This window comes from Podarcis raffonei, chromosome 2, assembly GCF_027172205.1.
Source record: "Podarcis raffonei isolate rPodRaf1 chromosome 2, rPodRaf1.pri, whole genome shotgun sequence".
Classification (NCBI taxonomy): Eukaryota; Metazoa; Chordata; class Lepidosauria; order Squamata; family Lacertidae; genus Podarcis; species Podarcis raffonei.
The window spans coordinates 109,173,597-109,186,654 of record NC_070603.1 but is presented as its reverse complement, the minus strand read 5'-3'; the positions used below and the strand labels follow the sequence as shown (position 1 = coordinate 109,186,654).

Genomic DNA, 13,058 nt, shown 5'->3' with positions numbered 1-13,058 from the left:
CAAGGATGCTGGCTGTGATGGGGCTATTTGGTCTGGCGCAACCGGCTCGCTCAGTCGTGGTTCTGGTTCCGGTGTCCTTTCGGCCTCGCAGGTCCTCTCTGTATTTACTGATTCTGCCTCTCCTGCTGGCCCCTCGTGCTCTATGGGCCTCACTGCCCCTCTGTTCCCTTGGGACTCCTCTGACCTTTCCTCCTCCTGGTTTTCTCCCGGGAATCGTCGCCGTATCTGGTCGCAGTGGCGGCGCCAGCATTGCCCCCCATCTGTTAGCACCTCGTACGACACGGGGCCAGTGACCCTGGTGACTGTGGCGGGTACCCATGCTGGGCCTGCCCCAAAATTCTTTGCGTACACTGGGTCCTGGGCCTCGAAGGTCCGGGGGTTCCTGCCTTCCCCCACCACTACCTCATCCTGAGCTCTATCGGGGTGAATGCGGTCCAATCTGATTGCAAGGCGCCGACCCATTAGTAGTTCAGCGGGGCTCCGGCCAGTTGTTGAGCTGGGGGTGCTGTGCTGTGCTAGAAGGAATGTGGCAAGGCGGTACTCCCAATCCCCTTGCGTCATGCGGCGAAGGGTGTCCTTGGTGGTCCGCACCATGCGTTCTGCTTGGCCATTGGTGGCAGGATGGAATGGCGCCGAACAGATGTGGCGGATGGCGTTCTGCGCTGTGAAGGTTTGGAATTCTCCTGACGTAAATGCAGTCCCGTTGTCTGAGACGAGAGTGTCAGGGAGCCCGTGGGTTGCAAACAGCCTGCGTAGTACCCGGATGGCTGCGGACGTAGAAGTGGACGGTACCAGTGCGACTTCCAGCCATTTGGTGTAGGAGTCCACCACTATGAAGAATGTTTTCCCCTGAAAGGGGCCAGCGAAGTCCACATGCAGGCGTGACCATGGTGCTCGGGCGGACTCCCAGGACTGGACTGGGGCCCTTGGGGGATCTGGGCGGGATTCTTGGCAGGCCTGGCAGTGTTTGACCCAGGCCTCTATCTCTCTGTCGATCCCCGGCCACCACACATAACTCCTGGCAAGGGCCTTCATTCTTACTACCCCTGGGTGTGTCTCGTGTAGGGCTGTGAGGACCCTTTGGCGGAGGGGCTGGGGAACAACGACCCTGCTTCCCCATAACAGGCACCCCTTGTGGGCCGACAGTTCATGTTTGCGGGTTGTGTAGCCGGCGAATTCTGGCCCGGGGCTGCTGCTGGGCCATCCCCTCCACACCCAGTCCAGGACCCGGGAGATGACCCTATCTTTCTTGGAATGGTGTGCAACTTCTTGTGCCTGAATGGGGCGGTCGGGAAGCAGCTCCAGGCTCATAACCTCTTGTGCAGGTGCTGGGTCGGGGCCTGTTTCCGGTAGTGGTAGCCTGCTGAGGGCATCCGCATGGCCCATCGCCTTCCCCGGACGGTGAATCAGTGCATACTGGTAGCTGGCAAGGAAAATTGACCACCTGAGGACGCGAGGAGACAGCACTTGGGGGGTCTGCTTTTCAGGGGCAAATAAGCCAAGCAACGGCTTGTGGTCAGTCACCACGGTGAAGGGCCGCCCGTACAAGAAATCATGGAATTTTTTTACTCCCTTCACGATTGCCAATCCCTCCTTGTCGATTTGCGAGTAGTTCCGCTCGGTTGCGTTGAGTGTCTGGGAAAAGTATGCCACCGGTACCTCTCTTCCATCCGGGAGTTGGTGTCCCAGGACAGCGCCAATTCCATAGGGCGAGGCATCGCATGCTAGCACCACCGGCAGCCTCTCGTCGAAGTGTGCCAAGACCGAGTTTGAGACAAGCAAGTCCTTGACTGCCTGGAATGCGGCCTCCTGGCGCTGGCCCCACACCCAAGGGGCCCGCTTGTCCAGGAGTCTGTGTAGGGGCTCTGCTACCGCCGCCTTGTGGGGAAGGAAGGAATGGTAAAAGTTCAATAGTCCCAAGAAGGCCTGAAGTTCAGTCTTGTTCTTGGGCGCTGGGGCATCACAAATGGCCCGTACCTTGTCCCCAGTCGGGTGGACCCCTTCTGCGTCCACCATAAATCCCAGAAAGTCCACCTGAGGCACTCCTAGTAGACATTTTTCCCGCTTCACCTTGAGACCCGCCGTCTGGAAACGGTGCAGAACGGTGCGGAGGCGGTCCTCAAACTCCTCTGGTGTGGGCCCGGCAATCAACACATCATCGAAGAAGGGGGTGACGCCAGGAATCCCTTTAAGTAGAGAGTCCATTAGATTCTGGAATATGCCTGGTGCCACGCTGACACCGAATTGCAGCCGCTTTACCCTGAATGCTCCTCTGTGCGTCACAATCGTCTGTGCCTCTGCTGTGGCCTCATCTACTGGCAGCTGTTGATATGCTTGGGCCAAGTCCAGCTTGCCAAAAATTTTCGACCCAGCCAGGGTGGCAAGAACATGGCTGACCACTGGCACTGGGTATGCATGGGCCGTGAGGGCCTTGTTTATGGTACATTTGTAGTCTGCGCAGATGCGGACTGAACCATTAGGCTTGACGGGCGTGACGATTGGGGTTTCCCAGGGGGCATTAGGCACCGGCTCCAGCACTCCTTGCTCCACGAGCCGGTCCAATTCCTCGTCTATACGAGGTTTCAGGGCGAACGGGACCCGGCGGGCCTTGAGCCTGACCGGTCGTACTGCGGGGTCAAGCTGTAGAGCAATGGGGGGGCCCGTATACTGTCCCAATTTCCCATCGAAAACCCCCGGAAATTCCTTGCATATGGCGTCCACGTCCACTTGTAAGCTAGTGTGGTTCACCCCGGTGACGGCTAGCCCCAGTGGTCCAAACCATGCTAATCCCAGTAAGCTAATGTAGGGGCCCTTGACCACAAGCAAGTCCAGTTGCCGCGTCCGCCCTCGGTATTGCACCCTGAAGGTCCCCACCCCCATTGTGGGGACCTTACGTTTTTGGAAGTCCCGGAGGGTGAATGGGGCCGGCCTGAGTTTGGGACCCCCAGTAGGACACGGTTTCCTTAAGGTCCTTGCCGAGATTATGGATAGAGTTGAACCCGTGTCAAGCTCCATGCGGCATGGGGCCCCCTCTATCTGTACGTCAACATAAATTTTCTCTACGTTGGGGTGGGGCAACTGGTATACCTGGAAGTCCGTGAGCTCTGTCGAGTTGCCTTGGTGCGTTGGGCCCCGGGACCTGGGGCTCTTGGATTGGTCATCTGATGCCTGGCGTCGGGTGGGCCGAGCCCGACACACCCGGGCGATGTGTCCCAATTTTCTGCACTGCCTGCACTCTGCGTTGCGGAAACGGCAGGTCCTCCTCTCGTGACTTTCTCCACAGCTTGCGCAGTTCCCTCCTCGTCGAGGCAGCTGTGGTATGTGGGCTGCTTGAGTGCGCTGCTGTACTCGGTGCACCTCCTCCCTGTCGGATCCTGAGTCATCGGTGAGGTCTTCGTGGTGGACCCTCGGTTGGGACAGCTGGCTCGGCCGTGCCTCTTGCGTCGACCTCTCAGCAGCTTCCGTTGCCAGGGCCTCCTCCAGAGCGACCTGGAACGTTAGGTCCTTCTTAGCGTACAGGCGTCGTTGCAGCTTCTCATCCTTCAGGCCACCGACGAGGCGGTCACGAAGCATGTTCTCCAGCTCTGAGAAGTTGCAGAACCGGGCGGCTTGGCGGAGAGAGGTCACAAACCCAGTTATGGTTTCCCCAGGGGCTTGCCGCTTTGCGTAGAAGGCATTTCGACGAGCCACCACTGAGGGCTGCGGCGAAAAGTGCCCCTTCAGCTGTTCCATTATTGTTTTGTATGGAACAGTAGCGACGTCTTCAGGCGCAAGGAGGGCCCGGGCAATTTCAAACGTCTCCTCTCCGCAGACGCTGAAGAATATCGCCCTCTTCTTGGCGTCTTCTTCGTCGGTGACCCCTTTGGCTTCTAGGAGGAAGGTGAAACGGGAGGCGTACGCTTCCCAGTCTCCAGATGCTGGGTTGAATGGCGAGAAGCTGTTGTCGGTTGCCATTCTGAGTTCCTTGTGTCCCGGAGCTGAAGCCTGGATACACGGTGCGAGGCAGCGGTGCGGCAGGTGGCGGTGCTGCGGTGCTGTGTGTGGCAGTCAGCTCAGCGGGATCCCACCTTCGTCGCCAGTGAAATATACTCAGAGTCGCAAAGTGATTTCATGCTCTTTATTCAGCTCATAGTGGTGAGGAGGAATGAATGAATGTCCCCTCAAAGTATCTGCTTTATATACATTATTTACACAATGGGCTGCACATGATTGGCTAATTCCGGAATTCTACTGTAAGCCAATCAGGTTGTGGATTCACTTCTATCTGGAGCATGATTGGGTAGTTCCTGCCAACCAATCATACTGCTGCATTGTTCTAGGACCAATCAGACTGCTGCATTCTGAATCCTATTGTTCTAGGACCAATCAGACTGCTGCCTTTTGGATCCTATTGTTCTAGGACCAATCAGACTGCTGCAGTTTGGATCCTATTCAACTCAGTACATAACATAGAGACACTGAGATCCAGCGCCGAGGGCCTTCTGGTGGTTCCCTCACTGCGAGAAGCGAGGTTACGGGGAACCAGGGAGAGGGCCTTCTTGGTAGTGGCGCCTGCCCTGTGGAATGCCCTCCCATCAGATGTCAAGGAAATAAACAACTATCTGACTTTTAGAAGACATTTGAAGGCAGCGCTGTTTAGGGAAGTTTTTTTATGTTTAATGCTGTATTGTGTTTTTAATATACGATTGGGAACTGCCCAGAGTGGCTGGGGAAATATTATTATATTATTGGCTAGCTTCATGGCCTTTCCTGCATCGTGATTTTTGCCAGCACCTGCTTTTGTGATTTACTGCAGCAATCGATAGAAACATTGGCTGACTTCATGGGTTTTCCCACATTGTGTTTTTTGCATAGCCCCCCCCCCCACAATGATTTGTGATGTTACGTGGTGGCACTGTGGGTTAAACCACAGAGCCACGGACTTGCCGATCAGAAGGTTGGCGGTTCGAATCCCCGCGACGGGGTGAGCTCCCGTTGCTCAGTCCCTGCCCCTGCCAACCTAGCAGTTCGAAAGCACGTCAAAGTGCAAGTAGATAAATAGGTACCGCTCCCGCGGGAAGGTAAACGGCGTTTCCGTGCGCTGCTCTGGTTCGCCAGAAGCGGCTTAATCATGCTGGCCACATGACCCGGAAGCTGTACGCCGGCTCCCTCGGCCAATAAAGCGAGATGAGCGCCGCAACCCCAGAGTCGTCCGCGACTGGACCTAATGGTTAGGGGTCCCTTTACCCTTTACCTAGGTCAGGGGAAAGGTAACCCAGTGCTTAATTTGCTGGTCTGCACATCTGCAATTTGCAACCCCTAAAGGGAACCAAGATCACACTGTGACTGCACGTTGGAAGCAGAAACTGGCCGTGGGCAGAATTGATTGGCTGGAGTCTGTCACGCCACAAATCAGCCTATTCTTCCGCATTCCCTGATGCAGCTTGGCTTAAGGGTGGGTCACAGATTCCAAGTGGGCTAGAATTACTCTTCCAGTTTCCACATCAACGTGGCCACCCAATACACCAAGAGAGGGCTTTGCTCCCAGTGTTTGCATTCTCCCCGTTTCCCTGCCCATGGTGGCAAATGGAAATCTCAAATAAAGAAAGGGCCACATGCTTAGCTATAGAAGGGGGGGACCATGGAGTCATCTGGTCCAAACCTCTGCAATGCAGGGTTATTTTGCACAACGTCAGGCTCAAACCCATGACCTTGAGATTAAGAGTCTCATGCTCTACTGACTGAGATATCCCAGAGAATAAAAGCATAAAAAGAAGAGCACTGCCGAATCGGACCACGGGCCTCCCAGGTCCAGCCATTCTTCTGCTTATAGTGCCAACCATAGGTCTAAAGGCAGCCCACATGACCACAGAAACATTCTTCCACTCATGATCCTCAACAGTTCATATTTGCCTCTGGCCCTTTAAGTAGCATGTGGCCATGGTGAATAGTGGCCGCTGGATTTGTTTAGAGCTGCCTAGGTTTGTGGCCCTCACGGTGTCCATGGGAGATGGCGTGACTGGTCATTGACCGTATTAAAGATATTTGGATTTTTTGGCGTGACTGACAGCCGAACAAACACTCAGTTTTTCGGTGTCTGTTAATTAACTGAAAGACTTCTGGTCGCTTCGGCCCCTCTTCGTTCTTCTCTCAACGTCACACAAAGAACTAAGACACGCAACACTGCCATCTATTATTGCTGAGTGCAATAATTTTTATCGGCGCAACAGGAGAATGCGTACAGTTTCTTAGTGCGCTTGTCAAAATTCCATTGGCCACACCTGTCGTCATCCACATTCGTGCAGCCCATGACCTTCTGCCACAGCTGGAAACCTGGGGTGGTGGGAAGAGGGACGGGGAGAAAGGAAAGCGTTTTGATTCGTGTTGTTATTCATGTTCTGCTTGAGGTGAAACAGGAACGTGCCGCCACCCCGCCCTGCTGCCCACGACACACTAGCCGCTGCTTCTCCACTGGCGGTGGAGGGGGGTGAGTGGCGGAGGTGAGGCAGGCACCACCTCTTGGACTTCTTCCACCATTCAAGGTGGGTGCCTCACCTTCGTTCGTCAGTAGACTAGGCCTAGCTGTGAGTCCCGACCTATCTAAAGCCACCCAGGGGCTTGATGCCCCAGTGGCAGCTGTATTCATATCTGAAGGAGCATCTCCACCCCCATTGTTCTACCTAGACACTGAGGTCCAGCGCCGAGGGCCTTCTGGAGGTTCCCTCACTGCAAGAAGCCAAGTTACAGGGAACCCGGCAGAGGGCCTTCTTGGTAGTGGCACACACCCTGTGGAACGCCCTCCCACCAGATGTCAAAGAGAACAACAACTACCAGACTTTTAGAAGACATCTGAAGGCAGCCCTGTTTAGGGAAGCTTTTAATGTTTGATGCATTACTGTATTTTAATATTTTGTTGAAAACCGCCCAGAGTGGCTGGGGAAGCCCAGCCAGATGGGCGGGGTATAAATTGTTGTTGTTGTTGCTGTTGTTATAATCCACAGGCCAACACAATATGACTTTCCCCAAAAGCAATGCTCTTGAAATAAGTGCTAGCTTGCAAGGAAAAGGTCGAGGTTGCTAAGAAGACAAGACACCTTACCTTTGTAGACTTTCAAGATTATGCAGATCATTTTGTTCTTTATGGCAGCGCATCTTCTCCCTAACGGCCTGCATGGTATCCATGGCCTCATGGTAGTACACTGTCGGCAGACAACAGCATCTGTCGTTAAGAAAGAGCATTAAAAATAATAATGCGGTTGCTCCTAGGATCCACATTAGCAAGTGTCTCCAGATCAAGTTTATCTAGATGCTGGATAGTGAAAAGAGATATTATCTTCCTCCTCCTTTTCTCCTTAACCCAGCAATGCTCATGAAAATGGAGCTATATCATGACACGGTGCTGTTCGCATTGCTATGTCATGACATAGTGCCGTGTGCAAGGATGTGACAGGCACAGTTTTGGTCCTCTGGAATGAGGACGCGGGTGGTGCTGTGGTCTAAACCACTGAGCCTCTTGGACTTGCTGATCAGAAGGTCAGCAGTTTGAATCCCTGCGACGGGGTGACCTCCCGTTGCTCTGTCCCAGCTCCTGCCAACCTAGCAGCTCAAAAGCACGCCAGTGCAAGTAGATAAATAGGTACCGCTGTGGCGGGAAGGTAAACAGCGTTTCTGTGAGCTCTGGTTTCCATCACGGTGTCCCATTGCTCCAGAAGCGGTTTAGTCATGCTGGCTGCATGAGCCGGAAAGCCGTCTGTGGACAAACGCCAGCTCCCTCGGCCTGAAAGTGAGATGAGTGCTACAACCCCATAGTCGCCTTTGACTGGACTTAACCATCCAGGGGTCCTTTACCTTTACCTTTATATATATATAACTGCTTTAGCTCCTCAGGAATGAGTAACAATGGCTCCCAAAGACAGTGTTAAATAGCATTAACGATCCAATGCTAAAGCATTTTAAAACATAATCCAAAAAGCAACTCAGTTTGCGTATACGGACATTAGAACATTCTCAGGACTTCGTAAAACAAACCATTACAATATATCAGACAAATATGTAATCAATATGCCCAAGCAATTGCATATTCTTAGAGTGCTCATTCTCCCTCCCCCCCTTTCAGAGTTAACCTTTCAGATGACTTGCTGTTTATTTCCAAAAACGTTTTCATATCACCAAGGCAATGTGCAGCAATTATACCAGTACTGTACAGTGGTACCTCGGGTTAAGTACTTAATTCGTTCCGGAGGTCCGTTCTTAACCTCCTGAAGCACCACTTTAGCTAATGAGGCCTCCTGCTGCTGCCGCACTGCCAGAGCCTGATTTCTGTTCTTATCCTGAAGCAAAGTTCTTAACCTGAAGCACTATTTCTGGGTTAGCGGAGTGTGTAACCTGAAGCGTATGTAACCTGAAGCGCATGTAACCCGAGGTACCACTGTATACCAGTACAATAAAATACAAAGTGCCATACAAACTGTCTACAATAATAATAATAATAACAATAATAATAATAATTTTTATTTATACCCCGCCCTCCCCAGCCAAGGCCGGGCTCAGAGCAGCTTACAAGCAATAATAAAAACAAGTTGAATGATTACAACTTAAAAACAACATTAAAAAACAACATTAAAATATTGAAACATTAAAATATTAAAATGTAGCCTCATCGCAGGAGGAGAAGGAAAAGAAAAAAGAAAGAGATACGGATTGAAATGACTGGTAGCCTTAAGAAAACTGAGTTCTGACAGCGATTTGTCTTTCCCAAGTTCAAAAGCATTTTGAATATGTAGTTGTCCTCATGATATCATGGGCTGCATGAAAGTGGCTATTTACAGAAAGGCGGCTGATGGCGAAGATTCTGAGTAAGTGATTGTTTGTATTGTTCACAGATATTGCAATATCACCTGGGACCAAGTGGCAAAGCTATCTGAGCTAATTCTACAATTAAAAACAATAAATTACCTTGTAATTTACCTTGAGGGGGAGAAGCAAATTGGGGGTTTGTCTTATAGGTCATACGTTTGAAACACATGGCTTCCCTCAATGACTCCTGGGAACTGGAGTTTGTTAAGAGTGCGGAGAATCGAAAAACTGTAAGGGGTAAATTAGAGGTCTCAAGAATCCTTTGGGGAAGCCATGTGTTTTAAATACACTTTAAATGTATGTGACGGATAGGGGAAAGGGTAGTGGGATATGATGCCCAGACCAGTGGCATCCCATTATTATTATTATTATTATTATATTAGTGCTTTTTTCCTAAAAAAAATGTTTAGGGGTACTCTCATTTTCCTACTCATTGAAATATTGCCCCTCAATGAGGCCAAACTTATATTCACAAAATGTTTTGGGGCATTTTTGTTGTTGTTGTTTAGTTGTTTAGTTGTGTCTGACTCTTCGTGACCCCCTGGACCAGAGCACGCCAGGCACTTCTGTCTTCCACTGCCTCCCGCAGTTTGGTCAAAGTCATGTTGGTAGCTTCGAGAACACTGTCCAACCATCTCGTCCTCTGTCGTCCCCTTCTCCTTGTGCCCTCCATCTTTCCCAACATCAGGATATGCGTACCCCTAATTATTATTATTACTAGTTGTTGGGCTTACCTCCTGCTACGAAGCAGAGAAAAATGCAAGATGCAAGTAGCCAAATGTGAGCCATGCCTAGCCACAGTGATCCTCGAGCAACAACAGTGTCCTCTTAGATGGAACTAACAAAGAGAAAGTGACTTCTCATCTGTGGGCAGTCTGGTTTTTATCCCAACCATAGAACACATCTACACTCCAGAGATTAGCCTTCGCTTCTGAAGGTGGATTGAACACATGGGATCACTGATTACCATTTTAATGTTTGGATCTTAGGTGAGATAATGTTTTATTTTTAAAAAAATTATATCCCATCCATCTGGCCGGGTTTCCGCAGCCACTCTGGGCAGCTTACAACACATACAGAAACGCAACAAAACATTAAACATTAAAAAACAAAATATCCTACACAAGCAACAAACCAACCAATAAATCAATAGAAATCAGTAACAACAACAATAAAGAGTTTACAGTTACACCCAAGTTAAAATAACCACCAACTCCAGCTAAACATTTAACCAACACCAGCCCAACAAAAACAAAACAAAGGAATTAAAATTAGATACTCTGGGATTTTTTTGATCTCCTTTATCCTAGAGTGGGATGAGTATGCACACCATGGGCAGCAATAACTTAGCAAAGTACGTTCAATTCTCTGAAAAAACGAACGCACCCATATATTCTACACCTACGTGTCCCGGCCCTGGATTCTGTAGCTCCTGCCATTGCAGCTTTCTGCCTACCGATCATTCTGTTCTCATAATTTCTGCTCCAGAAATATCCCACTTTTATTAAACAAAAAAATGCTTGCCGTGCCTTCTCTCCTGCACTCTAAGCTTTTAACAGGATGAAATTGACAGAGATATTAAGGAGCTTCTGTTTTGAAACTGTTGCTTACTTTGGTGTTCTTCCACTTTGGGTCATTGCCAGAACTGCAACTCCCATCATCGCTGACCATTGGCTAAATTGGCTGGGGATGATGGGAATTGTAGTCCAACAACGTCTAGGGACCTGCAGCCGAAGAACACCAACTTATACTATACTCATTTTAACAGCCCCATCAATGGAAGCCCAATGCAAGGACTTCTGCTTGGACAATGAGGCTTCCCCCCTTTCTTCCCCCTGCTTAAGGTTACCAGATTTTTTTCAATGAATCCGGGGACACTTTTTTCTTTTTCTTTTCTTTTTTAGTAAATTTTATTAGTATTTTCCACACAACAATAAAACAACAAAAAAAAACAATACACAAAAACAAAAACAAGCACTAAAAAAAACAAATCCAAATCTTACAAATTAATAATGTAAACACTAAAAAGGAAAAACAAACATTGACTTCCACCAATCCCACAGCACTTCCTTTACCTCTCATTGTATCTTCCTGTTTTCCTGTTTTCCTGATCATCTCTATCCTAACATCTAAATATAAATCCTTCTTTCTTGTCCTTTCACTGCACAAGGTTATTCCAGACTCAGCCAGATTTCTGTCCTCAAACCTTGGCTTTTAAGGTATTCATTTAGGCACTCCCCTTCTTTTTTCACTTCACTTTTTGGTTTTTGTCTTATTATATCTGTCAATTTGGCTAATTCTAAATATTCTGAAAGCTTACATAACCGTTCTCCCTTAGTGGGTAACTGATTCCAGGGGACACTTTTCAACTTCCTACTGAATAGATGGATTTTGTCAGGGGACTGATCTGTAAATCCGGGGACTGTCCCTGGGAAACGGGGATGTCTGGTAACCTTACCCTGCATGCCCTCCACATTCCCCAAGACTGGTTTGGGGGGGGTGTCAGGAGAACCCCCAAAGCAGCCACCTGGCAGGTAGAAGTGGGGTCTCTCCCATGGCAAGCTGGAATGCTTGTGCGGCAAAACAACTGGCACACTTAGAGCAGCTCCCATTGTCCATCCACTGATCTCACAACCAGACACCAAGAAGGGCTGAAGCACCTTAGTTCTCCCCAGCACTATAAAATTAGGTGCTCCTGGACATGGCCGTAGCCAGGATTTTTGTTTGGGGGGTCAGCCAAAGTTGTTGAGCTTTTCTCTCCTGGGTTCCATATCTACATTTACCTATGGTCATATCTCACACCATACATTGAAAGCAGCTTTACAAACTTAGTTGGTTCTAAGGTGAGGGTGAAAGAGGAGAGCGCAAAATATGGTTTGAAGCTCAACATCAAAAAACGAAGATCATGGCCACTGGTCCCATCACCTCCTGGCAAATAGAAGGGGAAGAAATGGAGGCAGTGAGAGATTTTACTTTCTTGGGCTCCATGATCACTGCAGATGGTGACAGCAGCCACGAAATTAAAAGACGCCTGCTTCTTGGGAGAAAAGCAATGACAAACCTAGACAGCATCTTAAAAAGTAGAGACATCACCTTGCCAACAAAGGTCTGTATAGTTAAAGCTATGGTTTTCCCAGTAGTGATGTATGGAAGTGAGAGCTGGACCATAAAGAAGGCTGATCGCCGAAGAATTGATGCTTTTGAATTATGGTGCTGGAGAAGACTCTTGAGAGTCCCATGGACTGCAAGAAGATCAAACACATCCATTCTTAAGGAAATCAGCCCTGAGTGCTCACTGGAAGGACAGATCGTGAAGCTGAGGCTCCAATGCTATGGCCACCTCATGAGAAGAGAAGACTCCCTGGAAAAGACCCTGATGTTGGGAAAGATGGAGGGCACAAGGAGAAGGGGACAAGAGAGGATGAGATGGTTGGATAGTGTTCTCGAAGCTACCAGCATGTTTGACCAAACTGTCCTGGAAGACAGGAGTGCCTGGCGTGCTCTGGTCCATGGGGTCACAAAGAGTTGGACATGACTAAACTAAACAACAACAAAGGTGCTACTGGAAGGATTTTTTTATTTTGTTTTGACTGCGGCAGACCACCAGTTCAGCAGTCATGGAGAGAATCCCATAAACTGTAGTTTGTTAAGGATGCTGAGAATTATAGTTTGGCCATTCCTTTGAGATGGTAAATAGATTAGTTCTTGAATCAAGGTCACAGGCCCACCCTATTCATACACTAAATATGCCCTTAGGGTGGGATTTGAAGGATTTGGAAGCAAAAGAGCTACTGGGAAACGTTTCTCTTCTGCAGAGGAAATACTTATAGAGTCATTAGGAGAGCCAAGATGGCTTGGGAGGGGGGTTTGCTCTGTGTGCGAAAATAATGTGTCATTTCCTTGGGGGAACATTTCCTAAACTTTGAAGGGTGATGTATTGGTTTTCTGTAGAGTGTGTGCACCCTAACACCTGTGAGGAAAAGTTGCGGCAACGGGAACTTTTTGGTTTCAAGAAAAGGCCAGTGAGAAGTTACATGATAGAACTGCGTGGAATTATGCAGCTTCATAAGAGTATATATTTAAAGATGAATAAATGAGCAAATCAAGTTCATTTGGATATGCAGAAGATATTAAAAATAGATTTAAGAAGGTGCAGAAAAAGAGGGAGGGAAGTCAAGCTTCGAAATGTCAAAATTATTTTTAAAAATAGTGAAATGTATCAA

General features: G+C 49.0%; 1 long non-coding RNA gene across 2 annotated transcripts; it reads right to left on the bottom strand.

The window, feature by feature from the left end:
* Window positions 1-6,172: 6,172 nt before the first annotated feature.
* On the bottom strand, window positions 6,173-10,372 carry LOC128408595 (uncharacterized). 2 transcript variants are annotated; one of them, XR_008329125.1, is made up of 3 exons: window positions 9,570-10,372; window positions 7,079-7,198; window positions 6,173-6,312 (listed from the first exon to the last, which is right to left on the bottom strand). It is a non-coding gene; the product is annotated as an uncharacterized LOC128408595 (long non-coding RNA). The 2 variants fall into 2 exon arrangements; XR_008329126.1 differs by lacking the exon at window positions 9,570-10,372 and adding an exon at window positions 8,935-9,053.
* Window positions 10,373-13,058: the final 2,686 nt, after the last annotated feature.